This window comes from Octopus bimaculoides, chromosome 7 (genome assembly GCF_046866305.1).
Source record: "Octopus bimaculoides isolate indiv1 chromosome 7, ASM4686630v1, whole genome shotgun sequence".
Lineage (NCBI taxonomy): Eukaryota > Metazoa > Mollusca > Cephalopoda > Octopoda > Octopodidae > Octopus > Octopus bimaculoides.
Genome location: NC_142934.1, coordinates 31,311,316 through 31,323,347, shown reverse-complemented (window position 1 = coordinate 31,323,347; position 12,032 = coordinate 31,311,316). Strand labels below are relative to the sequence as shown.

The window sequence follows — 12,032 nt, the reverse complement described above, 5'->3', positions numbered from 1 at the left end:
ATGGTAGTGCAGGTGGTAGTGGTCTTTAATATCATTCACCGTGTTGCAAGCATTTACACCTGATGCAAATAGTCTCCTACTTGCAGATATTATGGTTGGGTATTAGTTGCATTAATCTTACCAGTCTGTATGCCTGCACAGGTCATGTGTAGTGTCCCCACTCACCTGACTAGCTTATAAAAATAACAATAAATAAAAACCTCAGACTACAAAGTAAAAAAGAAAATAATGGTGTCTCGTGTTTCTGCTCAATTTCTATCGAAATTGATTTGTATTTCCCCCCTCCCCTTCCAATATCAATAATATACAAACAGTTGCTTTAATCGACTGCCCCTCCTCGCCCCATAAAAAATTGGTCTCGTGACTAGTCATATGACATCGTCAACATTTCTAGTATGGTAAGGAGACACTTGTTTGGGGGCACGTTTTTGGTTTTCAGCTTGGACGTATTTCACTTTCCTAGTATCGAAAGTGTCTTTCAGAAATATTGGAGGCCACAAATATTCAACCCGCCTCTTCTATTTCACTCCAACAAAATTAACCGTTTTTTTTGTCTTGTTAAATAAAAATAGCGATCATACGTATGTTTGAGTGTGTACGTTGCTTTATACAGGTGTGTATGTGACTGCATATCTGTGTGTGCGTGCCTTTACATGAAACACCACCCCTCACTGCACTTGTAATGGTCATAAGTCTATGTCGATATGTAGTCCGAGTGGCACGGATGGATTTGCAGAATGAAAATTCATTAGAAGATAAATAATAATAGCAGTAATAACAAACCACAACAATATAATCAACAGAAGCCGATGATAATATCTCTAATAACTGCAGCAGCAGTCAACCACTCTTGCATTGGATTGATGATATAGGAACTGTTAGTTTCGTATCATGACATCATATAAAACAATACAAGATAATACACACACTTTATATGAATATACTACTGTCTATCTTTCACTACCTCAGTGCAGGAAAAAAAAACTCCAACACGCACACACACAGATGTATGTACAAATGTCAAGACCACGAAAGCATGAAAATATTGAACAAGAAAGAAAGGCAACGGGCAGACAAAAATATAAGGAAATGTTATGTAGCAAATTATTATTAATTTAAATGGAGATTTTTTTTCGTAGATGCATTTAGAGGAAATTGTAAAATTAGGTTTAGTACGTAGAATGAATGTGTGTCCATGTATGTCTAATCAGCGCGACGAGATGTGCATAGCATCACATGACCGCCGCTGCTGCTGCTGCTGTCAGTAGCATTGTAATATGTGAGTGGAGACAATTAACACGAGATCCATCAAGGTGCTTACAGAAAAGGAAAAATAATATGATATAATATAGATTTGCAGTATGCTGTATTTATAATTTTGTGTCTGGATTTGGTTTTTAGGCCAATGCAGACTGTTACCAGTTTCTTCGAACTTTAGTGATTTAGTATTTTTAATTTGTATCCAAAAGTTGCTCGCAAACAACATCGGATGGTTTCTGTTCACCACAGAGCAAGCTACCTCGATCTGTGATTTTTGTTGTCTTATTACTGTTAAGATCGTCTTGTCTTCATTTATATTATCCCAGACAGACGACATAAAAAAAAATATAGAGAGTAATATAAAACAAAGGTAAGCAGCATTTACTGTTCCTCTTTCTTCAGTCTCAACATTTCTACACTGTCGTTTCACGTTAGTTTATCTCTCTCTCTCCTTTTCTTTTGTTTCTTCAGCCCCATTTGTTTCTTTTTGAACCACTTTTCCTTACTTTCTCCCCATATCAAACCACCGACACACACATTACTTACACCACCCTTTTTATATCACTGTTACTTTTGTTTCTTTCCCTTCTCTTTTTCTTTGCAATATATCTTTCAGGCCTGCTCGGTTAGATTTTTTTTTAATATTACATATCCATGAATATATTCCTAATTTTTATTAATTTAGTGTTGATTGTAACGTTTGGGTTTTGACAGTAGAAGGCATTGTTGGTTGTTGTGGACGATGACAACGATAGAGATAATAGGTAATTAATGATAACAGCGGTGATAGTGATGATAATGATGACAGTGGTTGTGGTAGAGCACATTGCAAGCTGGTTCACCACCGGTCATGTGGACAACTTTCACAGTACACATATAATCAATACAGACAGACACACATACATGCAAGCACCCATACACATATAGAGGCATATATATATATATATATATATATATATATATATATATATATGCGTGTGTGTGTGTGTGTGTGTGCATTTATCTCTATTTGTGTGCGTGTATAGTTCCACTACCATTATACCTCAGCGAAAGACCTCCGTACTTTCACATTAACTTAAAATAATGGTTTGTTACATTAGTTATGAGGCTTGAGATGTTATTTTCGTGTGGGTGATTGAAAATAAGATGTTGTGAAGCTATGCCTCTGCCAGGAACATATGCAATATATATATATAAAGTGAAGTGGTTCCGATCGTTTAAGAACATTTTAACAGTATCGTACCTACGTAACCCGCTCTTGGGGAAAGCAAGATGCGATTGCGCGATGTTCATGCCTTTCTTAAGGGCATAAAGATTGTAATTAGCATTAAAATTATTCTTTCTTTATGTGTCATTAGGACAACAACAAACATTACAATGCAATTAGTATGAATATAATTGAATATGGCATTGAATATTTCGTTGCATTTCTATGTTCAGTGTTTTAGGTTTATAGGGGAAGGGTCCCGAGGTTTGTATGTATGATGCAATCAACAAAAGAACTACATAATTTAACGGGTTTTATAGGTGTACATGTGTATGTCTGGGAGAAAGCTAAACTAAATATAAAAAATTGTAAGTACGCATAATAATATCCTAATCGTGCAGAAGGTGTATTTTTAGAGAATTGTGGACATATATATGTATATATATTGTAATGTTCATGCGTTTCATAAAGTAAAAAAATATAAGGCTTAAGAGAAGCGAAGCAGTCCAAACTGCTTGAAATAATTACCAACACACAAAAATAGATGCATGCACCCTTAAGAAAGTCTCGTGACGGCTGCTTCTGTTCGATTTTTTTTTCTTTTCATTCATTCGTGTTTTGCTTTCTTGTCTCGTATGTGCGCTTGTGTTTGCATATGCATATTGCAATGGTGCACTTATTGCATTGCTTCTTTTCTATCAACTCTACATCTCATTTAATTTGGTATTATCTCCATCACTATTCTCATCTGTCAAATGATGACCCTTTTTCTCACGTCAATATTTGATCTATTATATTTTTATAGCTTTTTTTTGTGAAGCTGTTCTTTCTATTGACTTTACTACCACCACTATCACCATCGTCATCATTATCATCGTCGTCGTCATTATCTTTTACCTAGTTTCTTGCATCAGATTTTTAACTTTTCCAATGTACCTTTGCAGTCTCTCTTTCTCCTTCTCCCTCCCCACTCTCTCTCGCATTTGACTAGAGAATGGAAGGCGACAAATGGAATAATATAATAATATACAATATAATAATATTGCGATATAGGTATATAATCACATTTTTTGAAGCTGTATGGGCGAGTGTTGTACAGTCGATTGAATCTGTTCGCAGTATAATACTGGTATTTTATTTTATTGATCTGGACTGGGTTGAAATTCAACATAATATTAATAATCGTTTTTTTTCTATAATACGCATGAATTATGAGCGGATTTGCTTAAAGGTGGGAGGTTGGTTTTATACTATTATAAATGAAATGAGAACCAAAATGCACTGGAACAGTTTGGCGAACATTTCACCTTATTTTATGATATCTTGATGCTCGCATCTTAGTTCAATGATAGTTCTATTAATGAAACAGCGAGGGAGCCTCTTTGTGGTCAATCAATCTATTATAAATAGCAACTAAAAGATTTCGTCAAATTACACCCCATCGTCTTCGGAAAAGGAAAGGACACATGAGAGATGATGTACTCTTACAACCCCTAGCAAGACAATCTTCGTTATAGGGGTTGATTTAATAGCGTCAAAGTATAATAATATTAATGATTGTTGTTTAGCTCCAAGTCAGCGCTGAGTAGATATAAACAAAGCCCTTCCAATATGTCCTTCCTCTTTTGAAAGATGGTGTAGGGTGTAATTTGAAGGAGATTTAGTTGCTATTTCTAACAGGTTGAGCAATCCATTACTAGTTCTTATCGTTGGTTCGAGAAGGTCCCACGATGCTTTTAAAATTTTTTTTTAGTGATGTTAGTGTTGGAATCAGTTGTCTCGAATATCATTTTACAGGGTCCGAAATGACATTCTGTGACGTCTATGCCTCTTACTCTCTCATAAGTAGTGTCAGGTTAAATGGCTACATCTATGGGTGTGATTTCCGAGCTGGGGACTAGGATGATTGTCAAAATATTTAGTAGGATGAAGGCGGAAGAATGAGAAAGAGCAGTGTCGGTTAAAAAAGCCCACTTCAGGGTAGCCTCTACGTGATAGCCAGACCCGCTAGCAATAGCAACCAAGACTTCTCTCGGATCACACATTAGTTATCTTAAACAAGGAAAGTGAACATTAGAGAAGGTAGAGTTATACACAGCTGAAAAAGATGAAATAGCGGTCACAGCTGGTATAGTTTTGATCATAGTTCTACTGAACGTCAGTATTGACGAAGCGCCGATTAACGAGGGTGTCAGCCATAATATTTACCAGGTGTTCGTCATTATTAAAAATAATAGCGAATTATGGAAAATAGTTCGATGTTAAATGTGGAAATAGGTACACTTGTATGGGTGTGATATGGGATGTGTCAGAGGAAACTAATATAGGGAATTGAAAGAAAACCGGTCAATATAAAGACCTTCACCCGGGGGGGAAAAAAAACCCCAGCCGGGGGGGGGGGTTAACAAGTGTGTGGAAAACGAATATGAAAAAAATGCGCGCTGACGACCCTGGGGTGGGGAGGGGACTTTCGGAAAATTCACAAGATCCTATTTTCCGTCATAACTTCGGGTAAAATGGATATATATTGATTTTTTTTTTTTTTTTACAGAATTCCACGTTTTTGGTTATGGAAGATCCGATTCTGAAAAAAAAATTTTCAAAAATCGCATTTTCAAAAATTCAATTCCCCCTACCCCTACCCCTTCACTTTTTCCGGATTTTTTTTTTTTTTTGCGAAATACGAAGATTACGATTCTGAAAAAAATTTGTAAAATTTCAATTTTTCAACAAGAAAAAAAAAAAAAAGAATATATCACGGTGGTGCACCAGCATGACCGCAGCCACTTGGCTGAAACACATAAATAAAAAAAAAAAAAACCTTCAGGCCTTCAAGCAGGTTATCCACATGCTAGAAATAACAGCCAAATTTCACAAAACTGCGATAACATAATGAAATAAAAAAAAAAAAAAATTCAGAAGAGGATCCTTTATAACCAAAAACGTGGGATTCCGTAAAATAAATCAATATATGTCCATTTTACCCGAATTTATGATGGAAAAATCGGATCTTGTGAATTTTCCGAAAGTCCCCTCCCAGGGTTGTCAGTGCGCATTTTCTTTTCATATTCGTTTTCCACACACTTGTTAACACACCCCAGACTGGTTAATTTTTTCTTTGTTCCCTGGTAGGGATCTTTACATTGACCAGAAAACCAACTCCTAAGTATTCAAGATGGAGCGAGGAAAAAATGTCTCGTTATCGATATTTCAACCCTTCTCACCAGAGTATTTCTATTTGATTTATAGACAGGTAAAGAAAAACGTACGTCTCGGATGAATGTAGAGCATATTCACATAATGGGGCTCTATGAGTAGATAAAATAGATGTAGAAAAAAACCCCAAGATCTCAAATGTGTGTGAAATAGCGAATTGTTTTATACGTTCAACATAAACAGCCTTCCTCATTCTGTGAGTTCTATGTTACTTGATATTGTTTTTGTGTATATTATCCGGGACCCAACATTCTACTCACATCAGGTCAAACCTGGGACTAAACGACAACGATTCACGACTGCGTATCTAGTACTTATTTTATAAGATGTCACACACAGATGGAAGTTTTTTTTTTCTGTGATTGGTTTTCCTCCAAAAACAAAACAAACACAATGAAACGAAATAATTTAAAACCAAGTCACAAGCCCACAACATTCTGAATGTGGGTATGGTAGATTTGATTAAGTTAACTCAGTTACTCACCAGGTACTTATTTTGTCGACCCCGGCGAGATGTATCAACTGCGGATGAATGAAAGGATAATGGTAATGATGTTTTTCCTTCTGATTTAGATACAAGGTCGGCAATTTTGAGGAGAGAGGGTTAGTTGGTATCATTGACTTTCGAACGTAATTGGTAAACAGGTACATTGATGACCCCGAAAGGATGAAAAGTAAAGTTGATCACGACAGGATTTGATCTCAGAACTAAATGCTGCATGACATTTTTTCCGACGCTGTAGTAAGTAGTTCTTTCTATTGGCATAAGACCTGAAATTTTGGGGCGAGAGCTATTCGATTACATCGACTACAATGATCAACTGGTACTTATTTTATCGACCCCGGAAGGAAGAAAGACAAAGTCGATATCGGCGGGATTTGAACATTAAGACAGACAAAATGCCGCTAAGCATTTGTCCAGCGTGCTAACGATTCTGCCACCTCGCCGCCTTAATAATAATAATAATAATAATGGTGGAGATGGAGTATATGTAATCTGAGTATACCCCCCCCCTTTAAATTTTGTTTTTTTTTACGGAATCCTATGTTTCAGACCATGGAGAATCCGATTCTGGAAAAAATTTTTCAAAAATCTCAATTCCCCCACCCCTGGTTTTTATATAGATCCACAGGGTAAACCTAACCCTAACTCAAACCCTAACCCTAACCCTGACCCTAACCCTAACCCTGACCCTAACCCTAACACTAGTTTTGTGAGATTTGGCTGTTATTTCTAGCATGTAAATAGCCTGCTTGGGGGGGGGGGATTTAAATTTTTCAAAAATTTTTTTTCAGAATCGGAATCTCCATAGCCTAAAACGTGGGATTCCGTAAAAAAAAATAAATAAATAAGGGGGGGAAAGGTTCAGATTACATATAGTCCATCTCTACCATAATAATAATAATAATAATGATGATGATGATGAGTGATTTCTAATATAAGTACAAGGCCCGTCCCAGCACTTGCCTGCTACTTACTCCAACAATTCTACGGGATTTGAACTCAGGCCTCGTTTGGCCCTATACCGTTGCTTATGACCACCCTGGTGATTAGAACACACTTAGGTGATATGCAAAAATTGCCAAATGAGACTGTTATCCGGAGCCTCTGTAAGTAGTTGTAAGAATATATTAAACGATGTCCCACATATACAAAAAGATGAGATGGCTACGGTTGGAAATCCTTATAGGTCTGCTCAGTCAGCCCTGATCAGCTACTGCAAATAACGAAGCCACATTACTTAGGAAAATATGTAATCGAAAGAAAACCTAGGTTTTATTCATTATAGATGGAGCAAAGAAGAAAAAAATGTGTTGCTATTGATATATCAATCCTTTCTGACCAGAAAGAGCATTAAGAAAACGTTTGGAATGAATGTAGGGATATATATATATATATATATATATATATATATATATATATAATAAAAATAGAAAAAATCTCCAATATACTAAATATCATACTAGACTAAAGCACATAGGCACGAGGTAGATCACTCATTTGTTGTTGTTTTTTTTTGAGGGGTAAAGTTATGGTTATCGGCACTAAAACTGGCTTTTATTAATGGCTTCAGAAGAGTGTAAGGTCCTTTAAGAGACGGAGAATTGTCAGTATTTGATTAGATGTCCTTTTCTTTCTTTTTTTTTTTTATATTTTAGCGACCTGGAGAATAATGAAAAGCTACACAGTAATCTCTCGCCATATCACAGTTCACCTATCGTGGTTTATTATTTAAGCTTACGTCGATTCCTTCGTGGTGGTGTTTTGCATTTATAAGAAAAAAAATATATACAAATTATATATATAAAAAAAAATATGCAGTACAGTACTGTTTTTACTTCGCGGATTTTCACCTATCGCAGTTTTTTTTTGTAACATAACATCTGCGATAGTCGAGGGATTACTGTATAATAATTATAGTAGTAATGCTTTCTAAATTTGGCACAAGGCCAGCGATTTTCGGGGGAGGGGAAAGTCGATTGTATCGACTCTGGTGCTCAACTATTACTTATTTAATCGACCCTAAAAGGATGAAAGGCAAAGTCGACCTCGGCGGCATTTGCACTCAGAGCATTTGCACGTAAAGAGCCAGAAAAATGCAGCTGACCATTTTGTCCGGCGTGCTACGATTCTGTCAGTTCACCACCTTAATAATAATGATAATGGTATTTTTTCCCCATTAATTAAAATTATAACGTTTTCTTTTTATTCCGACATAGGTGATGAATGGGAAACATGATAAAACGACGTAGCTATTTCTTCATTAAAAAAAAAAATTACGTTAGATAATAATTAGTATAACATTCTGTGGACGGACTTGAGGGAAAGGACGAATCATTGAAGTTCGTGCTTTTCTCAAGGGCAGTCTAACGGAGATACTATGGTTTCGACATGCAATGGAAACAGGGTCATGGACTCGGCTTACGCGCCCGCGCATTCATATACACGCATACATATAACCCTTGCTGTATCACTACACATGTACAGTGGAGTAATGTTAGATTATGTATGTATAAAATGTAATGCATTTTCTATGTGCGCATGTGTGTGTTTTGCAAATGTATTTGTGATTCGTTTTCTTCGATTCGCTGAGACGACGTATTCAACTACATGTGTATTGTTTGTGTGTGTGTGTCTGTCATTTAGCTAGTCTCTCTGGGTGATGTAGCCACATACTTTGGTTTTAATTACCTCTCCTGATACGGTTTCAGTATCTTTCCTCACTCTCTACAGCCCGTCGTCAACCACCTAACATCACTATGATAGATAGATAGATAGATACATAGATCATACAGTCACAAGTGTGCGCTCAGTGACTGTAGATGTGTGTTTGAGCAAATTCGTTTGTATAATTCTTTCTAATTTTGGCACATGGTCAGTCATTTTGAGGAAAGGAACAAATCGATTCCATCGCTCCCTCTCCCCCGAAAAAGATGAAAGACAACGTTGACCTCAACGGGATTGAAGCTCAGAAAGTAAAAAGCCGGAGAAACGCCTCTAAGCATTTGTCTGATGCGCTAAACGGTTTTGCCACTTTGTTTTATTGTAGCTGTCTTTTCGAGCGTTATTTATATATATATATATATATATATATATATATATATATATATATATATATATATATATATATATATATAGCGGAGGTAAAGGGCATGGACCCCCTTTCTGTTATTTATTTTTTTTGGGGTGTTTTTTGACAGAAACCCACCTTTTCGACTGCAGAGATTCCGAATCTGCAAAAAAAAAAAAAAATCGGCATTTCAAAATTTTACCCCCCCCCCCAACAATTTTTCAGTTTTTTAGAAATATGGTTTTGTAGAAAAATACGGAGATTATGATATTCTGAAAAAAAAAAACAAAGCAAAAAAACCCCTGTAAAATTGAAATTTTACGAAAAAAAAAAAACACCTCCCTTCCTATTAGAATAGCAGACGTTAAAAAATATCTAAACAGAAAACTCGACATGCTAGAAACAGCAGCTAAATGACGAATCGCTTTTTCAAAATTCTAATTCCCCTCCCTTTTTTTTCTTTGCCAGAGGGGTGGAGAGGGGGAAAATTAAAATTTTGAAAACGTGTTTTTGGGGTTTTCAAAATCTTCAATCTCTAAGTACGCTCCAACCGGAAAGTCCGACAAGCTAGAAACAACAGCCAAACTGAAGATCCACTTTCTAAATACGAATTACCAAAAAGGAAAAAAAAATTTTTAAATGTCATTTTGCTATGTGTGTGTGCAGAAAAACTAATTTTTGGAAAGACTTCTGCCCGTCCCCCACCATTTTCTCCCAAATTTGTTTATTAAAAAATTTTTTTTTTTGCCAAAAATTCTCGTTTTCGGATACGGAGGTTCCGGAAAATTACCAAAAATCGGCATTGTGAAATTTTTCCCCTCCTTTCCCCCCAACTTCAATTTTGACTTTTTCCCCAACACTAACCCTAAAACTCTAATACCCTAACCCTAACACCGTAACCGTAAGTACAGAAATGTTTTGAAATTTTTGTCCGAATCATAATGTCCGTATTTTACCGCATATTTTGTAAAAAAAATTCTGAAAAAAGGAAATGGGAGGTGGGTGGTAATTTAGAAATGTCGATTTTTGCCAATTTTTTTGCAAATCCGTATTCCTCGTAGCCGAAAATGGGGAGGGGTTGTGTCGAAAAAAAAAAGGGTGTTTTTTTTGTGTGTGTGTGTGGGGGGGGGGCACTTCTTGCTTAATTTTTACATACCTCTCTTAATTCCAAAAGACTCAACCACAACGTGTTCACTTTCTGTCACAGATGCACTGGCGGAGTGGAGGAGGTGTTTATTTTTGAAAAACTGATATATATATATATATATATATATATATATATATATATATATATATATATATATATATAAATTGTTGGTTTATAAGTTGTGTGCGGTGAGATGACGTGTCTAGTGATTCTTGTCTGTCTTTGTATATTATTTGGTGATTCTCTCTCTCTCTCTCTCTCTCTCTCTCTATATATATATATATATATATATATATATATATATATATATATATATATATATATATATATATGTATATATATATATATATAATACATACTGTTTTATTATTGTATCAATATTATCAACAAGTATTGCCGCGACACGAAAGACTGGGTCTTTGATTCACTAGCACTAAATCTCATGGGAAGTATTTTTCTTATGCCAGAATATATGAAGGTATTCCAAGTCTAGTGTGAAACATCAACACACACACACAGATCTCTCTCTCTCTTTCTCTCTCTCTCTCTCTCTCTCTCGCTCTCTCTCTTTTTCTACACTAGCATGGCTTAGGCAGGATTTTTCAGTCGGTTCTATAAGAAGAAAATTTCTTCAGTATAGATGTAGAGTGTGAGTTATTTTGTAGTGTACTGAAATTATTGTTTGTTACTACTCATGGTTTTGCGAGTATTCTCACTGAGATCGTCCTGTATATGTATGCATGAATGAGTGAGTATGAGATTGATACTGACGGATGAGGGCAAAAGCAACTCGTAGGTCTTGCTAAGTCTGGAGTAGGGGCAAGGCCCGTATCTTTCGCAGCAACCTCTGTCCATCTCTGTGTGTGCATGTTTAGGATTATTTATTCAGACGAGACGAATAGAAAACTCAATACAAAAAAACAGTGCTTCTATTATTTCATTATAGGTGAGAAGCTAAAGAAGTGGCTCAAAGACTTCAGATTGTGCCGATGCTTTGACATGTGCTCGACTTGTAACTAGAACCCCTCTAGCCACCGCTGAAGCTTTTCAACTAAATAATAAAAAAATAATAATGAAAGTAATATATGTGTAAACACACGCACGCACGTGTGTGTGTATGTATATATATATATATATATATATATATATATACACACACACACACACACATACCTCCATATAGACGCAAACACATTTCGATGAATTCTAACATGTGGAACTCGAAGCAGATAAAGCTAAAAAATATTGTATTACTGGATTAAAAACACTGGGTAGAAAAAAAATTGAAAGCTACTCGTATATGATAATATATACATGTATGTATAACACGCATGCATATATATAACATGCACGCATATATATATATATATATATATATATATATATATATATATATGTATGTATAACACACATGCATGCACATATATCTGTGTGTGTGGGTGGGGGGGAGTCTGCAGCGCATAGAACACAGCATGTCTGTTCATTTCTCCTACAGTTCGTCTGTTTGTCCTCAGCCTCCAATTCTCTTGCTGGTAATTTTAGTCTGTTTCTCTGACGTGCACTTAACACTGCTGGGGACACACAGACACGTCTCCATGTTGGCTTCTTCCACTTTGATACATGTATGGAT

General features: G+C 35.9%; 1 protein-coding gene across 1 annotated transcript in view; it reads left to right on the top strand.

Annotated features, from left to right (window-relative positions):
• Positions 1-1,266: 1,266 nt before the first annotated feature.
• The window catches only part of LOC106873180 (uncharacterized), a 98,570-nt gene continuing 87,804 nt past the window's right edge, over positions 1,267-12,032 (top strand). The window contains exon 1 of the mRNA XM_052969588.2: positions 1,267-1,630. The gene's annotated coding sequence lies outside the window, so the exon portion shown is untranslated. The remainder of the gene's footprint in view (positions 1,631-12,032) is intronic.